Source organism: Triticum urartu, chromosome 7 (assembly GCF_003073215.2).
Source record: "Triticum urartu cultivar G1812 chromosome 7, Tu2.1, whole genome shotgun sequence".
NCBI classification, from domain to species: domain Eukaryota; kingdom Viridiplantae; phylum Streptophyta; class Magnoliopsida; order Poales; family Poaceae; genus Triticum; species Triticum urartu.
Window position 1 is genome coordinate 129326517 of NC_053028.1, and position 22788 is coordinate 129349304.

At 53.3% G+C, this 22788-nt stretch overlaps 2 long non-coding RNA genes across 4 annotated transcripts; both read left to right on the forward strand.

Annotated features, from left to right (window-relative positions):
* The first annotated feature begins 967 nt into the window (after positions 1-967).
* Positions 968-2649, forward strand: LOC125518768. Of its 2 annotated transcripts, XR_007288090.1 has the most exons (3): positions 1008-1512; positions 1769-2121; positions 2318-2649. It is a non-coding gene; the product is annotated as an uncharacterized LOC125518768 (long non-coding RNA). The 2 variants fall into 2 exon arrangements; XR_007288091.1 differs by lacking the exon at positions 2318-2649 and having other exon boundaries at positions 968-1512; positions 1769-2122.
* Positions 2650-15885: 13236 nt separating this feature from the next.
* Positions 15886-18977, forward strand: LOC125518767. Of its 2 annotated transcripts, none has more exons than XR_007288088.1 (4): positions 15886-15946; positions 16205-16433; positions 16757-17712; positions 17868-18977. It is a non-coding gene; the product is annotated as an uncharacterized LOC125518767 (long non-coding RNA). The 2 variants fall into 2 exon arrangements; XR_007288087.1 differs by having other exon boundaries at positions 15887-15946; positions 16175-16433.
* The last annotated feature ends 3811 nt before the right edge of the window (positions 18978-22788 follow it).

Below are 22788 nucleotides of genomic sequence, written 5' to 3' on the forward strand. Positions count from 1 at the left end.
TATTAGTAAAAGTGTTTACTATGCATTTGACTGTTGGGAAAGGGATCTAGAAGAACGCCTTTCATATAATGGAAGGTGAATAAAACAACAACTTAAAGAGAAAGGAAGTGTCCAAAGGGTGTTAGTATGACTTACACGCCTAGGAAGTCTGGGGCTAACGCCACTCTTAAGTTGGGTGCTTCTTTTGCGAGTAGGAGAAATACTAAAAGATAAACTGTTAGAAGTATAAAGGCAGAAAGAAAGATGATTGGAATATCCAGCTCATGTATGAATGTCATACAAGTTTTTGATGTATAGTAGGCTGGTCAAAAATATAGTTCTTAGGAATTATGGTTAAACATGTTAATCACTAATTCTTGGGTATTGTGAGTTAATCACAAAGATACCCGCTCGATTGCATTCTGTTGCGAATCAATATAAGAGCTACTATGGCCTAAAAAGACTAGCTGGAAATGAGGTTAAGGTATACACAGGGAACATAGTAAATGTTACTATACCTTCCATCGGTGTATTGCCTTCTGTATTTATTTTCATAATTCATTTAGAGTTTTACAAACTCTAGCCCATTGCATAAGGTATCTTGCAAGAAGGTTGTTCATAAGAGAACTTTTTATATTCGGTGTTATGAATAACACAAGGGCCATACTTTCATTATGAATGAGATGTATGTTATGAATATTGATAATAACACAATACCTCTGGGTTTACTTTCATAATTCATTTTAGAGTTTCATACACTCTAGCCCATTGCACAATGTTCGTTGCAAAAGAGTTGTTCATAAAACCAACAATTGTTGTTAAGTATTATGAATAACATGAAGGGTAATGCTTCCATCCAAGATAGGATGTATGTTATGAATATTGATGGTAATATGATACATCCATAACGCAGACGCTAAATATCGCGAGACTATGAGAATACAACACTATAAGAGTCGCTATAGGTGCGAACGCTCGTGTTGTCCACGTGGCGCCAGGAACAGTGCTTGGTGGAAAAACTCGTTCCAGATTGGCCCATTGAATTACAGGAGAGAGAGAAGAGGGCCTCACATTTGCTTCTGATTCCACGCAACTTCCCATCTCTCTCGTTCTTTCCACCGCCACCGCCGCTAGGGTTGCCGCCGCCGCTGCCAACGCCGCCCCAAGCCGTATTCGCCTCGACGGGTCTCAACCTGCCAGGCGGAGCGACCCCCCGATGCCGGTGCTCGAGGGCGAGGGAAGCTTCTAGAAGGGGGCTGAGGAGGCGTGGTTAGGCCATTAGGGTCTGACCTGGTGACTGGTGTTGGGAGGCGGGGCCGGATTGGGGGAGGTTTCGAGGGAGGAGGGGACGCGGATGAGGGCCGCTGCAACATCGGGGACATCTCGCCGGGGACCATTGTGTGGGTGCGGCGAAGGAACGACTACTGGTGGCTCCGACGGGATCTTGGGCCAAGGCGAGTTGCCGCCATCGCTGATCATGTCTCCCAGGTCTGGCACGCCGGACAAGCTTCTCGGCCGCGAGGACGCCAGCATGTAAGTCTCCACTCCTGTGTTTTCCCTTTTGGTTTTGTTCTGAAGCAGACGAACTGTTCCGATTAGCCGCTGTTTCGGATGCTTTTTGGTATGCTTGAGTTTGGAATTGGAACCTGCGCTTCGTGTCGGGAGCTCGCCCTTCGGGAGACCAATCCTTGCCTACAATCTTGTTGTCCTTGTCCTTCGCCCAGAGTTTTAGGCACAACAGCAGCACCCATCCTCATAGTGGTACTCATTGTTTGGTCTTGTTTGTCAGGTCCTCGCTCGCTTCACAATCCATACAGGAGGGGGACTGCATACTATAAGTGCCTCAAAATGTTTTCTGTACCTAATCCTAATCCTAAGCAATCCCTTTTTTGAAGAATATCCTGCTATTTTCCTCTCTAAGATGCAGTATCCTGCTAATTTTGATGGTTTGTTAAATAATTTTCTTGTATACAGGTTGCGGCTGATCTAGAGATGGTCTCCGCAAGAAAAAATTGGACCAGTTGACCTTCCACGGGCATGCATATCATGATATAATCAAGAGCCACAAATTTTAGTTTTGCCTTTTTCACATAGCTTTTAAAGATAAACGAGGATCTTCCTGATGCAGATGGCACATGACAGGTACTTCCTTTTGAGTGCTCTTACTATGTACTCCCTCTGTTCGGAATAATGGACATGGTTTTACTTCAAATAACTGAAGTAATAATACACTATAATAATTTCTAGGATTCTGAATATGACTATAATTATTTCATTCACATTTTTATTTTGCGGGTATTATACCCTGGGAGTTCATTTGTTCTGTGTTTCTTACCAGATTCTGATTAATTAATGTCGGAGTAAATGGCCATGGGTAGCCTAGCCGGCTTCCCCTGGCACTTCTGTAAAAATTACGAGCCAGCCCGGCTCTCATGAATCCAAAACATAGGGCCACCTTCCCCCCGCCGGCCGCGATCCAGGCCGGCTTTGGGAAGGCGGTCCGACTTCAATCTTCATTGGGGTCCGACTCCAATGAAGCCGGCTACGAGAAGGCCGACTCCTTCGAGCCGGCTCCCCATAAAGTAGTCAAGACCGTACCCACAAAGTTTGCACCCACCTAACGGCGGTGCGACGGGGCATGGCTACAGAAGAGCCTGCCACCCCCAAATCCTGGAGCACGCCTGGCACAGTGCGCCGTACGAGGTAGGCGTGACCCGTCCGGCGCAGCACTGTGGCCATGTTGACCCTGGCGTCACCCACGACGGGCCGCCAGCGTGACCCACAGGCGGTGGGCCCCTTAGAGCAGAGAGACGGCCGAAGGCGGCCGCGCTTCCAACCAGCCGGCCCAAGACGGAGTCGGCTCCCACAGCCGGCCCGCCGCTTCCCTCGAAGAGGACGCCCCAATAAGGAGACAAGACGCGGTAAGGCTACAGCGATCGTCCGGCAGGCGGCGGTACTGTAGCCGCGCTTACCACGATGAAGCCCACGTCAACAAGATGAAGCCACAGTGACCCAGGAGTTGGCAGCCGGCGGGGCCCACCAGTCGGCGGGCCCCAGCAGTCGGCGCGAAAGCCGGCGAGCACAGTCACAGACGGCTGGGCCCCGCGCCCAGCCAAATTACCATTGTACCCCGGGGGGTAGGCCTATATAAACCCCCCGGAGCACCCATGCAAAGGGTTGGACCCCCTGCTAGTTCTAGACACCATACAAGGAGAAGAAGCAGGCTAGCCGTGCCCTTTCTTCCTCCTCCCCCCCCAAAGCAGTTCAAGGAGCGTTGTGTAGCTACTTGATTCATCGAGTGGTCATGCGGAGACCCCGCAGAGCAGCAGTAGGGGTGTTATCTCCTTGGAGAGCCCTGAAGCTGGGTAAGATCCGCCGGCGTGCATGTCTTCGCCCCATCCCGCTTCCAGGCACCGGCGACGTCTTACTGGTTCCCACAAAGATAAGCCACCCGTTGGCATATGTCGCACCTACCACCCGACATTTGGCGCCCACCGTGGGGCCAGGCGCACCGTCGTCCGGAGACCTGTTCTGGACGGGAACCCTCTTCCTCCCCAGCGAGCGTAGCCAGCCCGACACGCCCGATGGCGCTTGCCACGACGCGCTGCAAGGCGTCACCAGCATCTGCGCGGCAAGCGGCCTCGCCGATCTCCCCGACGAGCTCGCCGCCGGTGCGGGCACTGACCGCCTCGCCAACCTTCTCGGCCAGCTCCATGTCTCCAGCGAGCCCGCTGCGGACCTGGAGTCGGTTGGTTCCACCGACCCGATGCCCGTCGACTCCTACGACGCCTTCCCCACCAACGTCGCGATCTACAACGACCCGCTTCCCCGAGCCGACGGCCACGATGCTGTCGCCGCCGAAGTGATGGTTGTCGGCCACAGCGGCCCGGCCGACGAGAGCGCCCGCGACGCCTCGCGCGCGGCGGCCCATGACTTGTCCGCCCCTCTCCCGGCCGACGCCGACGACGAAGCCCTGGAAGCACGCCGCCTCGCCCTCCTCGCAGAGGGCCGGAGGCTGGCCTCCGTAAGACGCCTCACTGAGGCCTACCGGCGCGAGGCTGACCGCGCCGCCTTCGGCACGCCGGCCCCGAGCGGGCCAAGCCGGGCCGGCCTTGTCAAGCAACACGGCGCCTCATCGCCGACACGCTGGGAGTCGACCGCCCGGTCTATGCCACTCCGCTTGAGAACTTGCGTGCCGCACAGGCGGCCGTAGACGAGCTGGACGGCCTGGAGCCCGAAGACCTTCCCCACATGACCCGGCGCATCCAGCAGTTGATTGACGCCGCCACGCAGCGGCACGAAGCCGACGCTCGCGCGGAAAGCCTTCCCCCGCGCCGAGAGCACGGCGCGACGTCCCGGGCGCCGACTACGAGCGATACCCGCGCGCGACGCGAGAAGGAGCCGGCTACCAGCCGCGGCCGGACCCGGATCTCCATCGAGCGGGACGCGGACGGTCATCCCCGAGCCATGGAGTGGCGGGGCGACCCGCCTCCGCCTCCGCCCCGTGGAGAGAGATACCCCGCCTCACCGCCAGCGGCACACCCGACTCTCAGCGGCCGGCTGGGCCGCCGCGAAGGAATCGGCGAGAACGACGTCCGTCATCGGATCGACCGCCTGGCGCGATCCCTGGCATTGGAAGAAGAAGACGATGTCGGCCCGCCTTGCTTTGGCTCCCGCATCCGCGACGAGCCCTTTCCCAAAGGGTTCTCGCTCCCAAGAGACACGCCCAAGTACAACGGCTCCGTGAAGCCGGAAGATTGGTTGATCGACTACTCCACCGCAGTTAGCATCGCCAATGGCAATCGGCGCGTCGCCATGAAGTACGTGCCCCTCATGCTGCAGGGCACGGCGCGGACCTGGCTCAACAGCCTCAAGCCGCGTAGCATCAACAGCTGGCTAGACTTCACAGAAGCCTTCACCCGCAACTTCACCAGTACCTACAAGCGGGCTCCCAAGCCCAAACAGCTTTCCTTGTGCGTGCAAGGCCCCGCCGAGTCCACTCGCGATTACCTCACGCGTTGGGCCGAGCTCCGCAACTCCTGTGAAGGGGTGCACGAGGCACAAGCCATAGAGTACTTCACAGCCGGATGCCGAGAAGGCACCCTCCTCAAGCACAAGCTTCTCTGCGACGAACCGGCTACTCTCGACGAGCTTCTGGATATAGCGGACAAGTACGCTACCGCCGACTCCTCGATGAAGACCGAGCTTCGGGTAGACGCGTCCGGAAAGGTGCTCAACCCGGCGCCCAAGACGCCGGCTGGAGAACCCGGCCGACACCCCAACTCGAACGACAACAAGCGCAAAGGCCCCGCGCCGCCTCCCGCTAGCCGGCAGGTGGCCACAGTCGAAGATGCGCCGCCTGAAGAACGACCGGCGCCCAAGAAGCCCAAGGGCGGCAGGCCGGCTTGGCAGCCCGCCTTCTCCTACGAGCAAACCCTCGACGCCCCTTGCAAGTTCCACAGCGGCGCGAAGCCGTCCAACCACACGACCCGGAAGTGCAACTGGCTCACCCGAATCTCTAAGGGCGAAGGCCTCTTGCCACTTCCGCCAGCCGGCCCGCCGCCTCCGCCTCCGGCCGCTCGGCCCGCAGTCGGAGCCGTGCATGACGAGTTTCCTGATGAGCAAGCAACCTACGTCGTCTTCACCAGCCAGCCCGAAGACCGGCGCAGCAAACGCCGAGAGCACCAGGAAGTCAGCGTGGTCGCTGCCAGCCCCGCTGAACACATGCATTGGTCAGAAAAGCCCATCAGCTGGAGCCGGGCCGACCATCCGGAGGTGATGCCGTCTCCTGGCTCTTATGCTTTGGTCCTGGAAGCCACCCTGGCAATGGACAGACGCGCCGCCCGCTTCTCTCGTGTGTTGATAGACGGCGGGAGCAGCATCAACATCTTGTATCGTGACACCCTGGAGAAGTTGAACGTCAAGACAAAACAGCTCATGCCCACTCGGACAGTGTTCCACGGCATCGTACCCGGCCTGTCCTGCGCCCCCATTGGCAAAATCAAGGTTGATGTACTTTTTGGGGACAAGGAGCATTTCCGCCGGGAAGCGATCTGGTTTGAAGTGGTGGACCTGGAGAGCCCTTACCATGCATTGCTGGGCCGACCTGCCTTGGCCAAATTCATGGCGGTTCCCCACTATGCATACCTCAAGATGAAGATACCAAGCACCAAAGGCGTCATCACCGTAGCCGGCGACTACAAGAAGTCCTCCGAGTGCGCCGCGGCCAGCAGCCGGCTGGCCGAGTCCCTTGTGATCGCCGAAGAGAAGAAGATGCTGGACCGAGTCGTGGCCATGGCCGGCAAGCAGTCGGCCGTGTCCCCTGACTCCAAGGAGCATGATACTCAAGGGTCTTTTCAGCCGGCCAAGGAGACGAAGAAGATACCTCTTGACCCCGAGCGTCCGGAGAGGTTTGCCGTCATCGGGGCAAACCTGAACAGCAAATAGGAAGGCGAGCTCGCCGATTTCCTCCATGAGAATCGGGACATCTTTGTGTGGTCCCTCAAGGACATGCCAGGTGTTTCGAGGAAATTCGCCGAGCACAAGTTACATGTTCGAGAAGACGCAAAGCCAGTCAGACAGCCCCTCCGCCGACTGTCGGAGGAGAAACGTAGGATTGTAGGGGAGGAAATAGCCCGGCTCCTGGCGGCCGGCTTCATCATGGAAGTTTTCTTTCCAGAGTGGCTCGCCAACCCGGTCCTTGTGCTGAAGAAGAATAACAAGTGGCGCATGTGTATAGACTACACAAGTCTCAACAAAGCCTGCCCCAAAGATCCTTTCGCCCTGCCAAGGATAGACCAAGTGATAGACTCCACAGCCGGATGCGAGCTGTTGAGTTTTTTGGATGCTTACTCTGGATATCACCAGATAAAGCTAGACCCGGATGACCGCCTGAAGACCGCCTTCATCACGCCGTTCGGAGCCTTCTGCTACCTGACTATGACATTCGGCTTGAGAAATGCCGGTGCCACCTTTCAGCGTTGCATGCAGAAGTGCCTCCTCAAGCAGCTCGGCAGGAATGCCCACGTTTACGTGGACGACATCGTGGTGAAGACGGAGAAGCGTGGCACCTTGCTGGAAGACCTCAAGGAAACATTTGAGAACCTGCACCGGTTCCAAATCAAGCTCAACCCCGAGAAATGCGTGTTCGGGGTGCTAGCCGGCCAGCTCCTAGGCTTCCTGGTCTCCGAACGCGGCATCGAATGCAACCCAGCGAAGATCAAGGCCATCGAGAGAATGGCGATCCCCACCAAGCTTCGAGACATTCAGAAGTTCACCGGGTGCTTAGCCTCCTTGAACCGCTTCATGAGCCGGCTCGGAGAAAAGGCCCTCCCCCTCTACCGCCTCATGAAGAAGAGCACTCACTTCGAGTGGAACGACCAGGCCAGCCAAGCTTTCCACGAGTTGAAGAAGATGCTGGCCACGCCACCTGTCCTCGCAGCGCCGACTGAGAAAGAGCCCATGCTCCTTTACATCGCTGCAACCAGCCGGGTGGTCAGCACCGTCATCGTAGTCCAGCGCCCGGAAGAAGGCCGAGCCCAGCCGGTCCAGAGGTCGGTGTATTATTTGAGCGAGGTGCTGTCCGCCTCGAAGCAGAACTACCCGCACTACCAAAAGATGTGTTACGGCGTGTACTTCACCGCCAAGAAGCTGAAGCCCTACTTTCAAGAGCATCCCGTCACGGTCGTATGCACTGCCCCGCTAGCCGAGATCATAGGCAGCCGGGATGCATCCGGTCGGGTCGCGAAATGGGCAATCGAGCTGGCCCCTTACACAATCTTCTACCAGCCCCGCACCGCCATCAAGTCCCAAGCGCTGGCCGACTTCCTCGTCGACTGGGCCGAGACCCAGTACCTGCCGCCGGCTCCGGACTCCACCCATTGGCGCATGCACTTCGACGGGTCCAAGATGCGCACCGGCTTGGGAGCCGGCATCGTCCTTACCTCTCCCAAAGGCGACAAGCTCAAATACGCGCTACAGATCCACTTCGCCGCCTCCAACAATGTGGCCGAGTACGAGGCGCTTATACACGGGCTCCGGCTTGCCAAAGAACTTGGCATTCGCCGGATCCTATGTTATGGCGACTCGGACCTGGTGGTCCAGCAGTCATCCGGCGACTGGGACGCCAAGGACGCGAACATGGCGAGCTACCGTTTCCTGGTCCAACAACTCAGCGGATACTTTGAAGGGTGCGAGTTCCTCCACGTACCTCGAGCCGACAACGAGCCAGCCGATGCCTTGGCCCGAATAGGCTCCACCCGGCAAGCAATTCCAACCGGCGTCGCTCTACAAAGCCTACTCAAGCCGTCTATCAAGCCGTCTCCGGAATCCGATTCCATCTTCGTGCCGCCTGACCCCGATGCGGCCAGGTCCGGCTCGAAGAATCAAGTGGCCGACCTCAAGACCCCTGAAGCCGGCCCGGGGACTTCGGCAGCCGGCTCGGGGACTGCGGTAGCCGGCCCGGGGACTGCACCAGCACTACAGCCGGCGGCCGACTCCAGCACCTCACCGCCCAGCCCGCCCACCCTGGTGGTAGTAGCCAATTTGGCAGTGGAAGAAGTCGCGGCCCCGTCATGGGCTCAGTCCATCCTCAACTTCCTAGTAAACCAAGACCTGCCGGCTAACGAAACAGAAGCAAGACAAGTCCAACGCCGAGCCGGAGCATACACAATCGTCAACAGAGAACTACTCAAGCGCAGCGTCACCGGAGTCCTCCAGCGATGCGTCGAGCAAGAGAAGGGCATTGCAATCCTTGTAGACATTCACCAAGGAGAGTGCGGCTACCATGCGGCCTCAAGATCACTTGTCGCCAAAGCCTTCCGCCATGGTTTCTTCTGGCCGACTGCTTTGGACGACGCCAAAGAATTAGTCAAGCATTGCAAGGGATGCCAGCTCTTCAGCTCCAAGCAGCACATGCCGGTTTCGGCACTCAAGACCATTCCCCTCACTTGGCCCTTTGCCGTTTGGGGACTGGACATGGTGGGCCCATTCAAGACGGCGCGCGGCGGCATGACGCATTTGCTCGTCGCCGTGGACAAATTCACCAAGTGGGTTGAGGCGAAGCCGATCAAGAAGCTGAATGGGCCGACTGCCGTGACGTTCATCACGGACATAACAACTCGGTACGGCGTGCCGCACAGTATCATCACCGACAATGGCACGAATTTCGCTAAAGGAGCCTTGGCACGTTTCTGCGCAGCCCAAGGTATCCGGGTGGACTTAGCATCCGTCGCCCACCCGCAGTCAAACGGCCAGGTCGAGCGAGCCAACGGCCTCATCCTCTCCGGCATCAAGCCCCGACTGGTTGTACCTCTGGAGCGCTCAGCCGGCTGTTGGCTCGATGAGCTGCCGGCTGTCCTCTGAAGCCTGCGCACTACACCAAATAAGTCAACCGGCTTCACCCCTTTCTTCCTAGTGTATGGCGCCGAGGCGGTCATCCCAACCGACATCGAGTTCGACTCGCCTCGAGTAACCATGTACACGGAAGCGGAGGCCAAGGAAGCACGAGAAGACGGCGTCGACCTGCTGGAAGAAAGCCGGCTGTTAGCTCTCAGCCGGTCTGCAATTTACCAGCAGGCTTTGCGCCGCTACCACAGCCGGAAGGTCAGGCCAAGATCTTTCCAAGAGGGCGACCTTGTGCTCCGGCTGATTCAGCGAACAGCCGGCCAGCACAAGCTCTCAGCCCCTTGGGAAGGCCCTTTCGTCATCAGCAGAGCTCTAGGCAACGACTCCTACTACCTGATCGACGCACAGAAGCCGAAGGCACGCAAGAGAGATGACTCCGACAAGGAGTCGGAACGGCCATGGAACGCCAACCTCCTTCGAAGATTTTACAGTTGAAATGCAGTATGTATCGCGCTAACTTTTGTATTAAGTACAAGACAATAGGCTCCCCGAGGAGGGCTCGGGGACTGCCATCCCTTATTTTTGAATGAAAATATCATGCTTGTCGTATCATTTACTTTTTCCGTCCGGCACCGAGTCCGACTAGTCGGCTCGGGGACTGGCCGACTGAAGTTATATTAGAAGTCCTACCCGCAGTCAGACAAGTAGTGTGCCGGCTCTCAAGCCTTCCCTTTCCAAAGTCGCAGTTCGAAGAACCGGCTGTCCGGCTGGCAAGGGTTAAAGGTAGGAGCGACCGCCCACACGAAAAACGGCTAGGGAATAACGGACTAATATAACAAAGCCGGTTTTTCCCGCACCGCCGACCGGCTACCAGGGTAGCCGGCCGGCCGGTTTCCATTCACTTTACTTTAAATCCAAGAAAGCTCAAGTACTTGCCTCCCCAAAGAGGGAAGGCGGCAAAGGAAAAAGCCTAAGGATAAACAAGCATACGCGAATGGAAACCAAACATGCACGTGATAATATTTACATAAAAAGACCTCCAAGAGGCCAGCATTCAACATAGTCTGGATACACCCCCAGTGGGTGAAACTGCGAAACTTAACAAAAGATTGTTCAAAGACAACAAAGCAGGAAAGATAAAGACGGCAGGTCAGGCTGGCGGAGCGGCCGACTGGTTGGCGGAGACGGTCGCGCCGGCTGAAGGAGTGGTCGGCTGACGAACTTCGGCTTGGTCGCCGCCTCCCGCAGAGGGCGCGCTTCCACGCGCCTCGTTGCTGGAGGCACGGTCGGCCTGAGGTCGGCTGGTTGTTCCACCAGCCGGCTCGACGTCTCCGCCGTCGTCGTCTTCGTCCTCTTCGCCCTCGTCGCTGGAGGCGATCTCCTCCGCCGAATCCTCGCCCACCGCCGGGTTCAGCCCGAACCACTCCTCCGGCTGCGCGACACCGTCATCATCGATTTCGGGTGCGAAAACGCTGATGTCGGTGCACTCGGCGATCGTTGAAGCTCGCTGGGCGATAGCCGGCCTCACCTCCTCCAGCTCCACGTCGGCCTCCATCCGCCAAGTACGCAGCTGGTCCAGGCTCAGTCCTGGGTACCAAGCCCGTACGAATTCCAACGCCCGCCCGGCCCCGAGGCGGGCCGCTGACGCCTTCCAAGCCTCGAAGCGTCCGACTGCGACTTCCAGCCAGTCGGCAGTTCGGCTCGGGGTGCGGGGGATCGTCTCGCCAGGCCAGAGGGCGGCCAGCACTTGCGCCCCGGCACGTTGGAGCCGGCGGAGCATCCGGTGGGCCGGCTGCAGCCGCGCCTGGACAGCCAGAAGCTGCTCCTCAAGGGTCCGGTTTGCATCCGGCGCAATGTCGGCCCCCGCTTGACGGCGCGCTTCGCGATGAGCCTCGATGGTTTGGGCAGCGAAGACGGAGTAGCCCGGGAAGTAATCTGCAAGAAACAACAAGCAGCAGTCCAAGATAAGTCAAAAAACCCAGACGGCAAGGGACGGGGGAAGGCCGTGGAAAGCAGCTTACCGTCGATCAAGTCTTCAATCCGGCCGTAGCCTTCCTCCAGGCCTCGCCGGGTCTCGGACCAGGTCGCCGCCGCTATCTCATACTCTGCCAGCACGGCGGCTTCGCTCTCCTTCGCCGCCTGGAGGGCCGTTTTGTGGCTCTCCTCTTGGTCGGCCAGCTTCTTGGCCAGGCGATCCCGTTCCTGGGCCAAGGCAGTGCACTCGGCCTCTTTGGCGAAAAGGGCGGCCTTCGCTTCGCCAAGCTCCTTCCTCAAGTCGGCGTTGGCCCCTGAAGACAAAGAAGAAGAAAAATCAATAAGAAAGGAGTCGTCAAGAAAGATTCGACCCGACTGCGCGGTAGTCGGCCCGAATCTCGGGGACTACACCCAGTGGGTGCGCTGGCGCGCCCCCACAGGAGACAAACAAACCAAGTACTTACTTCGGCTGTCGGTCAGGTCGTTGGTCCGCCGGCTCAGCTCTCGAGCCTGGGAGTCGAAGGCGGCAACACGAAGGTTGTGGTATTCCTGAAAGTTTAGAAAGAAAGCAAAGTAAGGTGGCCGTCGAGAAAGATCCGACCCGACTGCGCAGCAGTCGGCCCGAATCTCGGGGACTACACCCAGTGGGTGCGCTGACGCGTCCCCACGGAAGAAATCAAGAAAGCAAAGCAGCCAAGAGCAAAGGACTTACCCGGACAGAGGTTCGTGTCGACGAGAACTCTTGGTTGAGCTGCTGCAGCAGGGCGGCTTGAGCTCGTAGCCGGCTCCGGACCCCTTAAGCCGCTGCTTCTAGCTCGCCGGTCCCCCCGATGGGAGTCCACTCGGACACGGCGGAGCTGGCCACCTCCAGATCTCCTGCCGGCTGGCCTGCGCCCGCGGCTCGGCGCAACTCCGGCGGAGCGGCGCCTCCTTCAGCATGCCGGCCCGTCGCCAGCTGCACCTTGAGGCCGGCCCGGCTCCCTGGCTCACCTCCGGCCGGCTCCTCCGGCGCCGCCGGCGATCGACTGCCTTGGCCCGCCCCGGTTGGCGCCGCAGGCGGCGTTCTCCCGGCCAAGACCACGGGCTCCTCCTCCCTCTCCAACAGCGGTGGGTCTTGGATGATCTCCTCCGCCATGGGCAACGGGGTGTCGGGGGCCACGGCTCGGAGGGGAACGGCGAGCAGCGGAGGCTGGCTGCGCGAGCTTTCCGCCTCTGTCTCTGCAGGAGCCGCCTCCTTCTGGGCCTTGGCTACGGCTTCAGCCCGCCCCTTTGCCGCCTGGGCGGCCGCCTTCTCCGCCGCCTCGCGCTCCTCCCGCGCTTCGCGGGCGTTCCGCTCTGTGGCCTCCCTAAGATCGGCGCGGGGGTCCACGCGGCGGGAGCTCGAAGAACCTACAGCCGGCCCCACGACGAAGCCGCCTGGGCCCCGCTCGAGAGAAAGCGGCGCCCTGTCCAGCAAACGAAGAAAGCTAAGAGTGCATTTGAAGAAAAAAGAACAACGACGAGACTACGGCAAGCGGTTAAAAACTTACGCCGAGACCGCCTGGGGCTGTTTCACGACTTTGCGGAAGCGGGCCGCCTTCGCGGCCGCCTCTTCTCGCTTCGTCGCCGCGGCGGAGGGCTTGGACTTCTTCGGCCGACTGCCGAAGAGGCCTAGAGCGGCCCGACGTTTCTGCGGGCCGCCGGCAGCCGGCGCGACGGACGAGCCGGCGCCCTGTTGGTCGGCCGCCGGCTGGCGGCGCGGAACGACTTCGGCTTCAAAGTCGTCCGGCCAGTCCTCGAAGCTCGCGGTGAACTTCGAGCCTCCGGGCTCGGCGCTGTCCCCCATGACGGCGTCTTCCATGGCGGCCGCCCCCAAGTCCGGGTCGTCAACATCATCCTCCGTGCGGTCGGGGACGTACTGGCGCGCGATCCCTGCCGCCCCGGCCGGCGGCGGGAGAAGAGGGTTCTGCACGAAGAGCCGGAAGGTCAGAAGCCGGCCGTCGCGAAGCCGGCTGACGACGAAAAAGAGGATAAAGAGAGAAGCTTACCACGGGTGGAGGATTCGCACGAGAGTACGGCGCCTTGCCGTACTGCCAGTCCCCGCTGAGCTTGCAATTGGCGATGTAGTTGACCATAAGCGCCACCTCCGCGTGGGGCATCTCCCATGTGCTGAGCCGACTTGGGTCGAACCGGCCGCTCATCTGACACATCATGTGGGGCCGGCTCTGGAGAGGAAGGATCCGGCGCTCCACGAAGGCGGCCACCAAGTCGGCCCTGCGCAAGCCTTCCGACTGAATCAACACCCGAAGCCGGGCGATGGCGGCGTTCCCGGCCGGAGACAACGACCGGGATCGCAAGCTCCACGAGGGCTGCCTCCCAGCCGGCGGGCCGGCTACATAAGCCGGCAGGTTGATGTAGTCTTCTTGCTCGGCGACGTTCTTCACGTAGAAATAAGATCTCTGCCAGACCTTCACCGACTGGATCAGGGGGATGGGCGGGAACGGATTGTTCTCGCTCGCCCTCCTCATGGCGATGAAGGCTCCGCAGGGGGCCGGCACGCCGGCGACGACTGTGCCGAGCTTGCTCTGGAAGAACTCTCCCCAGAGCTCCAGCGTGGGGAGCAGCCCTAAGAAGCCTTCGCAGAGGGAGACGAAGGCCGACAGCAGCATCACCGCATTGGGCGTGAGGTGATGCGGCTGGAGGTTGTAGAATTCGAGGAAGGAACGCAGAAACTCGCTCGCCGGGAGGCCGAAGCCGCGCAGGCAGTGCGAGCGGAAGATGACCCGCTCGCCCTCCTCCGGTGCCGGCGAGATCTCCTTCTCGGGCGCCAGGCGGACCTGAACGCGGTCGGCGCCGGGCAGGCGCCGGGTCTGGCGAAGGAACTCCACGTGATCCTCGTGGACGTTGGAGCCGTCCCAGGAGCTTGATAATGCCATGGGAGCGAGGTGGCGTGGAGACGCGACGGCGCTGAGACGGGAGGCTGCGGCGGCAGTGAGAGGAAGAAGACGAGAGTTAAGGAGAGACGGAGTGGGAGGGAGCGCGCGAGCCTCTGTCGCTCCCCCTCCTCCCCCTATTTATAGGCTCACGTGGCGGAGCCGAGGAGGCGTGGCGTGGGGAAGCGTGGGGGTCGATCGTGCCCACTTCCCACGCCCCGCGATTACCGACCCTTAATGGCGAGGCGAAAACTGCCTTGAGAAGGCGAGCGGCCCTGTGGGCCACGGGAGATCCGCGCCCAGACCGAGGCTCGCGAGTGGCGGGCCCGGGCCTGCGGCGGCATCCCATCGCGCGCGTGCGCTCGCAGGATCCTGCTGCCACGTGGCCGCGAGAGGGCCCGGGGTCGGCACGCAGGCCCCCTCTCCTCCCGCCTACGCAGGGTCATCTGACGTCGGCGTACGCCCGCGAAGCCGGCTCTTCAGGATAGGAAGCTGACCAAGCTTCTCGTCCCCTTGTTCGTCTCGGAGCTCGATCAGCTTCGGGGACTACTGTCGGAGTAAATGGCCATGGGTAGCCTAGCCGGCTTCCCCAGGCACTTCTACAAAAACTACGAGCCAGCCCGGCTCTCATGAATCCAAGACATAGGGCCACCTTCCCCCCGCCGGCCGCGATCCAGGCCGGCTTTGGGAAGGCGGTCCGACTTCAACCTTCATTGGGGTCCGACTCCAATGAAGCCGGCTACGAGAAGGCCGACTCCTTCGAGCCGGCTCCCCATAAAGTAGTCAAGACCGTACCCACAAAGTTTGCACCCACCTAACGGCGGTGCGACGGGGCATGGCTACAGAAGAGCCTGCCACCCCCGAATCCCGGAGCACGCCTGGCACAGTGCGCCGTACGAGGTAAGCGTGACCCGTCCGGCGCAGCACTGTTGCCATGTTGACCCTGGCGTCACCCACGATGGGCCGCCAGCGTGACCCACATGCGGTGGGCCCCTTAGAGCAGAGAGACGGCCGAAGGCAGCCGCGCTTCCAACCAGCCGGCCCAAGACGGAGTCGGCTCCCACAGCCGGCCCGCCGCTTCCCTCGAAGAGGACGCCCCATTAAGGAGACAAGACGCGGTAAGGCTACAGCGATCGTCCGGCAGGCGGCGGTACTGTAGCCGCGCTTACCACGATGAAGCCCACGTCAACAAGATGAAGCCACAGTGACCCAGGAGTTGGCAGCCGGCGGGGCCCACCAGTCGGCGGGCCCCAGCAGTCGGCGCGAAAGCCGGCGAGCACAGTCACAGACGGCTGGGCCCCGCGCCCAGCCAGATTACCATTGTACCCCCGGGGGGTAGGCCTATATAAACCCCCCGGAGCACCCATGCAAAGGGTTGGACCCCCTGCTAGTTCTAGACACCATACAAGGAGAAGAAGCAGGCTAGCCGTGCCCTTTCTTCCTCCTCCCCCCCAAAGCAGCTCAAGGAGCGTTGTGTAGCTACTTGATTCATCGAGTGGTCATGCGGAGACCCTGCAGAGCAGCAGTAGGGGTGTTATCTCCTTGGAGAGCCCCGAAGCTGGGTAAGATCCGCCGGCGTGCATGTCTTCGCCCCATCCTGCTTCCAGGCACCAGCGACGTCTTACTGGTTCCCACAAAGATAAGCCACCCGTTGGCATATGTCGCACCTACCACCCGACAATTAACTAGCGCGAAGGATTGTGGTGAATTAGTCGGCCACCAGTGAAGCCTAGCAGGTAGGCAAGTTGATGAGTGAACCTGTTCAATTTTTATTATGCCATTGATATCAAAATCTTGCATGAGTTTTTTTTATTGTTTGGTGACTATGCCTATGTTGGTTAATATGAATTTGAATTGTACTCTAGATCAAGTGATTCTCTGATATAGTAACTCATTTCTAAAAAAATCGCCCATTCTGATTTAAAAACGAAGCAGTAAGAAATCGGTTGTGATGTTTCAAGCAGGAAAAAACTAAATGTAGACCATTTCATCAGAATTTGTACAAGAAGGCGGGGATGAGCGTATGGCAGCAAGGGAGGCGGCTCAGCTCGGACCGGCCATGGCGCTAGCGCTTCTGATTCCCCACCGGCCTCCTTAGTCCCCTAGCCACAACCGGCTCCAATCCCTCGTCTGCTATGGTGCTGTGGGAGGAAGAGGAAGAGTAGGCATGCTTTCTGCTGCATCCAGCATCCACACGGTCAGATTGACGAGCCTAAACTCTGGGTGAGCTCCTTCACGACCATTTTGTTTACTTTACTGAGTAGAGAGAACTCAGGCAGAGTTGTGGCATTTATTTATGTTTCAGTTTACATTTAGATTCAGATTTAGATTGGAGAATAGCTCGAACTCAAGCAGAGTTGTTTTTGTTAATTTTCCAGTTTACATTCAGATTGATTTTGTTTTCTGAACTTGATTTAATTTGTGTCTACTCTGTATCCTCCTGATTTCTATACACGGTTGATTTCTGCATTTGGGTTGGTTATACTGTGATCACCAGGTTATGAAAATCTGTATTTAAAAAAAAACATGATCTTGGTTTATTTCAGGCTTTGAGAAGGCTTCAATTTTCAGAAACTGTTGCCCAGAGAGATGTCGATGAAGCACTACGCCTGTTGCAGATGTCAAACTACTTGATCTACTTTGATGACCGCCAGCGGTCTAGCCTTGATGTGATCTCTGGCATATACTCCATCCTGAGAGATGAAGCAGCAAGGACTAGCAACAAGGATGTCAAATTTGGTCTTTCTCTTAACCTTATCTCCAGAAAGTTATAATCTCTACCTATGGCTACATTAATTAGTCCATTGCTGGGCATTGATTGCTAACAGAAATTCTCTCCTACTCCAATGTTTGTGAAAATAGGAGTGCACTGAGGCTCAGCTGAAGGAATGCCCGGAGGAGTATGCATCCTTGAACGTGTGGCAGATCCACCCAAGCACATTTGACATACACTTCTGCGACGCCTGATCCAGGAACAAACATTCCATCATAATCAGACGATTGTGATGCATGATTAGGGCGTCTAATGCCATTGTTTGGGATCTATTAAGTTTGAAGGACCTTAGTGATAGCACATGCAGATTGATTACAGTTTTACAGATTTTTATGCATAAATGGAAGTACAGTGTTAGACCTGAGAAGGTTTGAACATTTATTTCATAATTGGGGAATCAATTGTTGACCAAGTTGCTCCATTCTAATTCCTGCTGATAATTTTATTCTTCTCACTCCCTTTTTTTGGGTGTTGTTAATGATGTTGGTTGTTTGCATATTGTCTAAAGATATAATCCTCACTAAGTAATTATTTCTGTAAGTTGCAAATAGAAATGTAGCACTAAAACGATAAGGTTGTATTAACTTCCTCTTTCTTTTCTTTTCATCTGCTTTTGATTCATATTTCGGTTATTTGCTGTTACTAATGATAAGATTTTTTTGTGTGTGTAGTTCATTGACTCCTTATTACAATGAGCATGTCCTTCTTTCCATAAAAGAGATTGAGGAGGTAAATGAAGATCGCGTTTCCACTCTGTTCTACCTACAAAAATTTACCCAGGTCAAGGGAAAAGGAAGAACATTTTCTCTTTGACCAGTCACGAATAACAATGTATATTCTGAAGCAACCTGTCATTTACTGTCTGTCTATGCTTGTGTATGCAGATGAAGGGATGAGGTAAATGAAGATGGTGTTTCCACTCTGTTCTACCTACAGAAAGTTTACCCCAGTTGAGGGAAGAGGAAGAACATTTTCTCTTTAAGCAGTCACAAATAACAAATTATATTCTGAAGCAACCTGGCATTTACTGTGTGTGCCTATGCTTATGTATGCAGATGAATGAGCTTCCAAGCAAGGGTTCATTGGGAGGAAGAACTTAAAGAAAATGAAGAACCACTGAAGGAAGAGCTTCGCCCATGAGCTTTGGATAAAGAGGTCAAACGGTAATTTGAACGGCTACTATTGATTAACACTATTTTGTTGATTTAAGCTACACATATCACCCAATAATGCTTAATCATGTGATTAATCTGAAAACGTATGAGGTTCACCTATGTGTTATCATGCCAGCAATTTGGAAATGACAAGTGTTCTGGTCATTCTAATGCCCATGTAAGTGTAGCTCTTCTAATCTTATTAGATTTGCGACATGCTCCATTTCTGTTCAATAATTGAGCACACAATGCTCTTAAGCTTACTTAAATTGAGAAGGAAGCTTAAGATGTAGCTTCCACACCTGTCTTGATGTAGTTAAAGATGTAGCTTCCACACCCGTCTTGGTGTAGTTAAAACTTAAAACGAATGTAAGGGAAATTCAGGGATGCAGTTTGCTCTGCTTCATCCTATTTTTTGTTCAACTTTAACAAATGATTCCTGATAAAATATTCCCTCTTTAATATTTATCTTTATCATTCTGGCTGATTTCTGCTGACACTGACAACCTCCAATTGCAGTACATATCCAGAGTCTTTTAACTCCCCTTTTTAGCTTTTGGTTTTCAATTCTGTTACATATGAATGATGGATTTTTCCTTTATATTTGTTGTTTAAGAAAAGCTAATAACTACTCATATTATTATGATTGTTGATTCCATTCAATACAAATCCTTTTAGGCAATTTAAATCTCAGCGAATGTGGTATTTCACTAAACATGCGCTCAGATTCTTCCAAGTTAATAGTATGAATTCGATTGGATGGGACCACCAGAAAATATTTTACTTGTAGTTCCCATTGCTGCAAATATTGGTTCTTCCTAAATTTATTCATTAGGTAGTCAATGCTTTTCTTATTACTACATTTTGCACATAGCCAGATTCTTTAATAGCCACCATAGTACTTATTAAGTTATTTGTTCTATTTCAGGCAATAAGAGCATACCTCCTGTGTTGCAATGTTCAAACCAGAATTAGGCATGATTTTGGGATTGTCCAGTGAAACTTTTCAGTTCTACCATGTATATTCTTGGTGCTTGGATTTAGTATTAGACCTGGAGATTCTACATAAATACAAATAATGTGTGGATTTTCCTGTTGAAACTGCTTCTGTGTAATAATATTTCTGGAATGACATTGTCAGTACTACATTTTTGCTGGTCTTGTAACGAATGAAAAGTGCGGCCACCCACCTGGCATCATACATGCACGCCTCTCAGAGATTGCAGTGTCACTTTCGTTCCCTATTTCAGCAAGTGTAATAGATGAGGAAAACTAATGCTCATTTGGACTAAATAAACACGTTAACAACTACATCAACATGATTAGTGTGCAGAGTCACGCCCAGGAGGCGCGCCAAGGGCGCGCCCCAGCCACTAGTGCCACACATGTGTGGCACTGCATTTGGCCACATTGGAGAAACCCGCATGGAAAAATTCCATTATGATGGATTTTGAAGTCGTTTGATTTTGAATCATATGACACTTGCAACTTTCCTCTGAAAAGTGAAGTGACCGAAATACCGTTCACAGGCCATAAGGAACGAGCAACAAACTTATTGGTGATCATACATTTTGATGTGTGTAGTTCAATAAATGTTGTTGCAAGTGGTGGATTTATTTATCTTCAGAAATGACTCAAGTAGATATATGGATATTTACTTGATGAGACGTAAGTCTGGATCTTTTGAAATCATTCGAAAGGTTTTCAAAAATGAAGTAGAAGTTATTGTAACAAGAAAATTATGTTTCTGCAATTTGATTGCACAAAGGAATATTTGTGTTACATGTTTGGCGAATGTCTGATGAGTTGTGAAAGGGGTTTCATAACTTGCACCTTCCGGAACACCACTTCAAGAGGAAAGTCCGTGGAGATGTAATCTAACCATTTATGACATGGTAAGGTCAAAGATGACATAAATAAATTTGCCATTATCCCTTTTAAAGTGATGCTTTAGAGACTGCGGCTTTTACACTGAAAAGAGCTACATCGGGTCTGTTGAAATGAAGCCATGGTATGGTATACCCAACCATGTTATATATTTTCTTACCATTTGGAATATGGGGCTTGTGTAAAAGGTTACAAACCTAATCCAAATCAGACAAGTGCTACTTTGTAGGTTATACCAAAATGTTGGGTATTCCTCCCTCACTATACCAAGGCAAATAGTTTTGCCGCGAAACGGTGTGATTTTAAAGAGAATGTTTTTTTCAAAAAGGTGAGTGGGAGAATAGTGCAACTCAATGAGATAAACAGTATCTTCGTCATCAGATCAAAGGAAAGAGACCTTGGAAGTAATTCCAGAGTTTCCTACTGCGACTGATACGGAAGTCTCTACAATAAAATGTATGAACTTCAGTCAAACTTGTAGCTAAACAACGTAGGCAAGGCTCATGCAAACCTCTCGGGTGCGCAAATGAGATATTGTTGTTATACAACATTATACCTACGATACACAAGGAAGCGTTGATGGGCCCTGACTCCGGAATTGGCTAAATGCCAATACAACCCGAGTTAGTTTCCATATAAGTGATTCAAGATTAAAACCTTGATACGCCTTTCGGAAGACTTAGAGTCTAATGAATATTTATGGAACTTAAAACTGATACGGATAAAAATGTTTTATCCATAAAGCTCGACTTGTTGAAATAACAAGTTCAAGAGTTGACTACAATGAGGTTGTTTTCATCGTAGCGATGCTTAAAGTCGGTTCGGGTTGAACTAGCAATTAATACATATTTCAATCATGAGATATGAAACATGGATGACAATTGGATTTCCATCTGATGGAAATGAAACCAAGTTCTTGCATGTGTTACAGTCCAAGGCATTTTGTCTATCCAGAGGATGCTAGTAAGGGTGCAAACTTCATAGTTCCAGCGATGGATAGAAGAGAGCAAAATGGAGTTTGAATCTTCGTGCTTTGATGAAATGGTCAAAGGGTTCTGACTTCATCAATGGGTAACGAAGATGCTTGTAATTCAAGAAAGTAAGTGGGAGCATAATAATATTTCTAAAAACCTTGTGTGCTTGACACATTGTTAATTGGAAATAAATTTCTTAACATGAATTAGGGCTTCATTTGAAAATAGTTTTTTTGATGAAGTGCTTAGGCTAAATAGCCTCAATATTACGCATAATGATCTATGGCGATAGATTTACCTAATAGGGCTAAGCAATGAATACATATTGACAAGGCGCTAAAACCTTTTAGCATTTAAAACCGCCAAGGAGTGATTCTTGCCGGAGTCACATGGAAGAGTTTTTTGCAAGACTCGGTGTCCCAAAACACTAATGAGCAAAATACATGATGCTGATTCCACACACTTTTGTGTTTGGATTAATCATGTACTCCATGGTATGTAAAACAACCAGATATGTCTGATACTCCCAAGGTGTTGCGAGTATGGATACTAAAGTGATCAAAGTACTGATCATGGGACAACAGTGAAAGATGTCATTGAGTACTAGAGTAAGTATTGATGATATGTTTTCTCGCAAGCGGAGATCATGAAGAGTTCGTTGTAAAATGTTACATCGATACAGTCTTCATCTTTTCTCCATGCGATTTTCGATTTAAGTTAAGGGTTTTGTGTAATACACAATATGGTGGTACGGTAGTTGGAAATTGTTCCCAACAGGATACTGTGGCGAATTCTATAACAAATGACTAAGTATGTTGACGCTTTAGAAGCAACAAACAAGATGTTGAATCATATAGTTCATTCATGAACTTAGTATGGTTCCAAGATGGCTTTTGTCAATGGGACACTACTGCAGGTAGTTTCTCCACAACTCAGTCTGAGGAATCCAGGTTCGACCTGTTATTCACATACATAAAAGCCAAGTCCGCACAAAATATGAATTTTGTGAAAGCGTGAAAACGCGAGGATATGCAGAGATAGACACGGAACTGAAGTTACCAGATCCGATGGAAATCAGGCTATACCACATGCGAAGCAATTTTTACACCGGTATGCCATAGGTGTAAAGTGCACTAGCATTACCTAGATTATTGACTCTAGTGCAAGTGGGAGTCTGTAGGAGATATGCCCTAGAGGTAATAATAAATGCTATTACTTATCTCCATGTTCATAATTATGTTTATGTTCCATGCTATAACTGCTATGATTCTCGAGTCTGCAATAACACGAGGCTCGGAGGAAGACTCATATGCACATGTGGAATAATAAACGGTAAGCAGTATTCCTAGTCTGGCCTCTAAGACTAGCTCAAGTGTTGCATGATGATTCTGTTTTCCTGGTCATGGGCATGTCTATGCCAGCAACTTTGAGGGCACAATGTTAAGAGAACATTTGTGTTGAATCGACCCGGATTAATGTTATGCTATGAGATTTGTTCGTCACAAGTTAATGGTACATAACATAGAGATGGTTAACGTTTGCATAATTCCTTAGACCATGAGAGTATCAAGTTTATTCATACTTGCTTCATGAACTTTGGGGTTTGTTAAACGTCATCCGTAAATGGGTGGCTATTATGACGGCTTACGGGTTCATGGAAAAGTGTGTCAAGTAACTTGATAGCTCAAGATTGGGATTTGCTCCTCCGACGATGGAGAGATATTCTCGGGCCCTCTCGGTGTTACGGTATCCATCATTGTCTGGCCAGACACAGTGTGATTTGATCACAG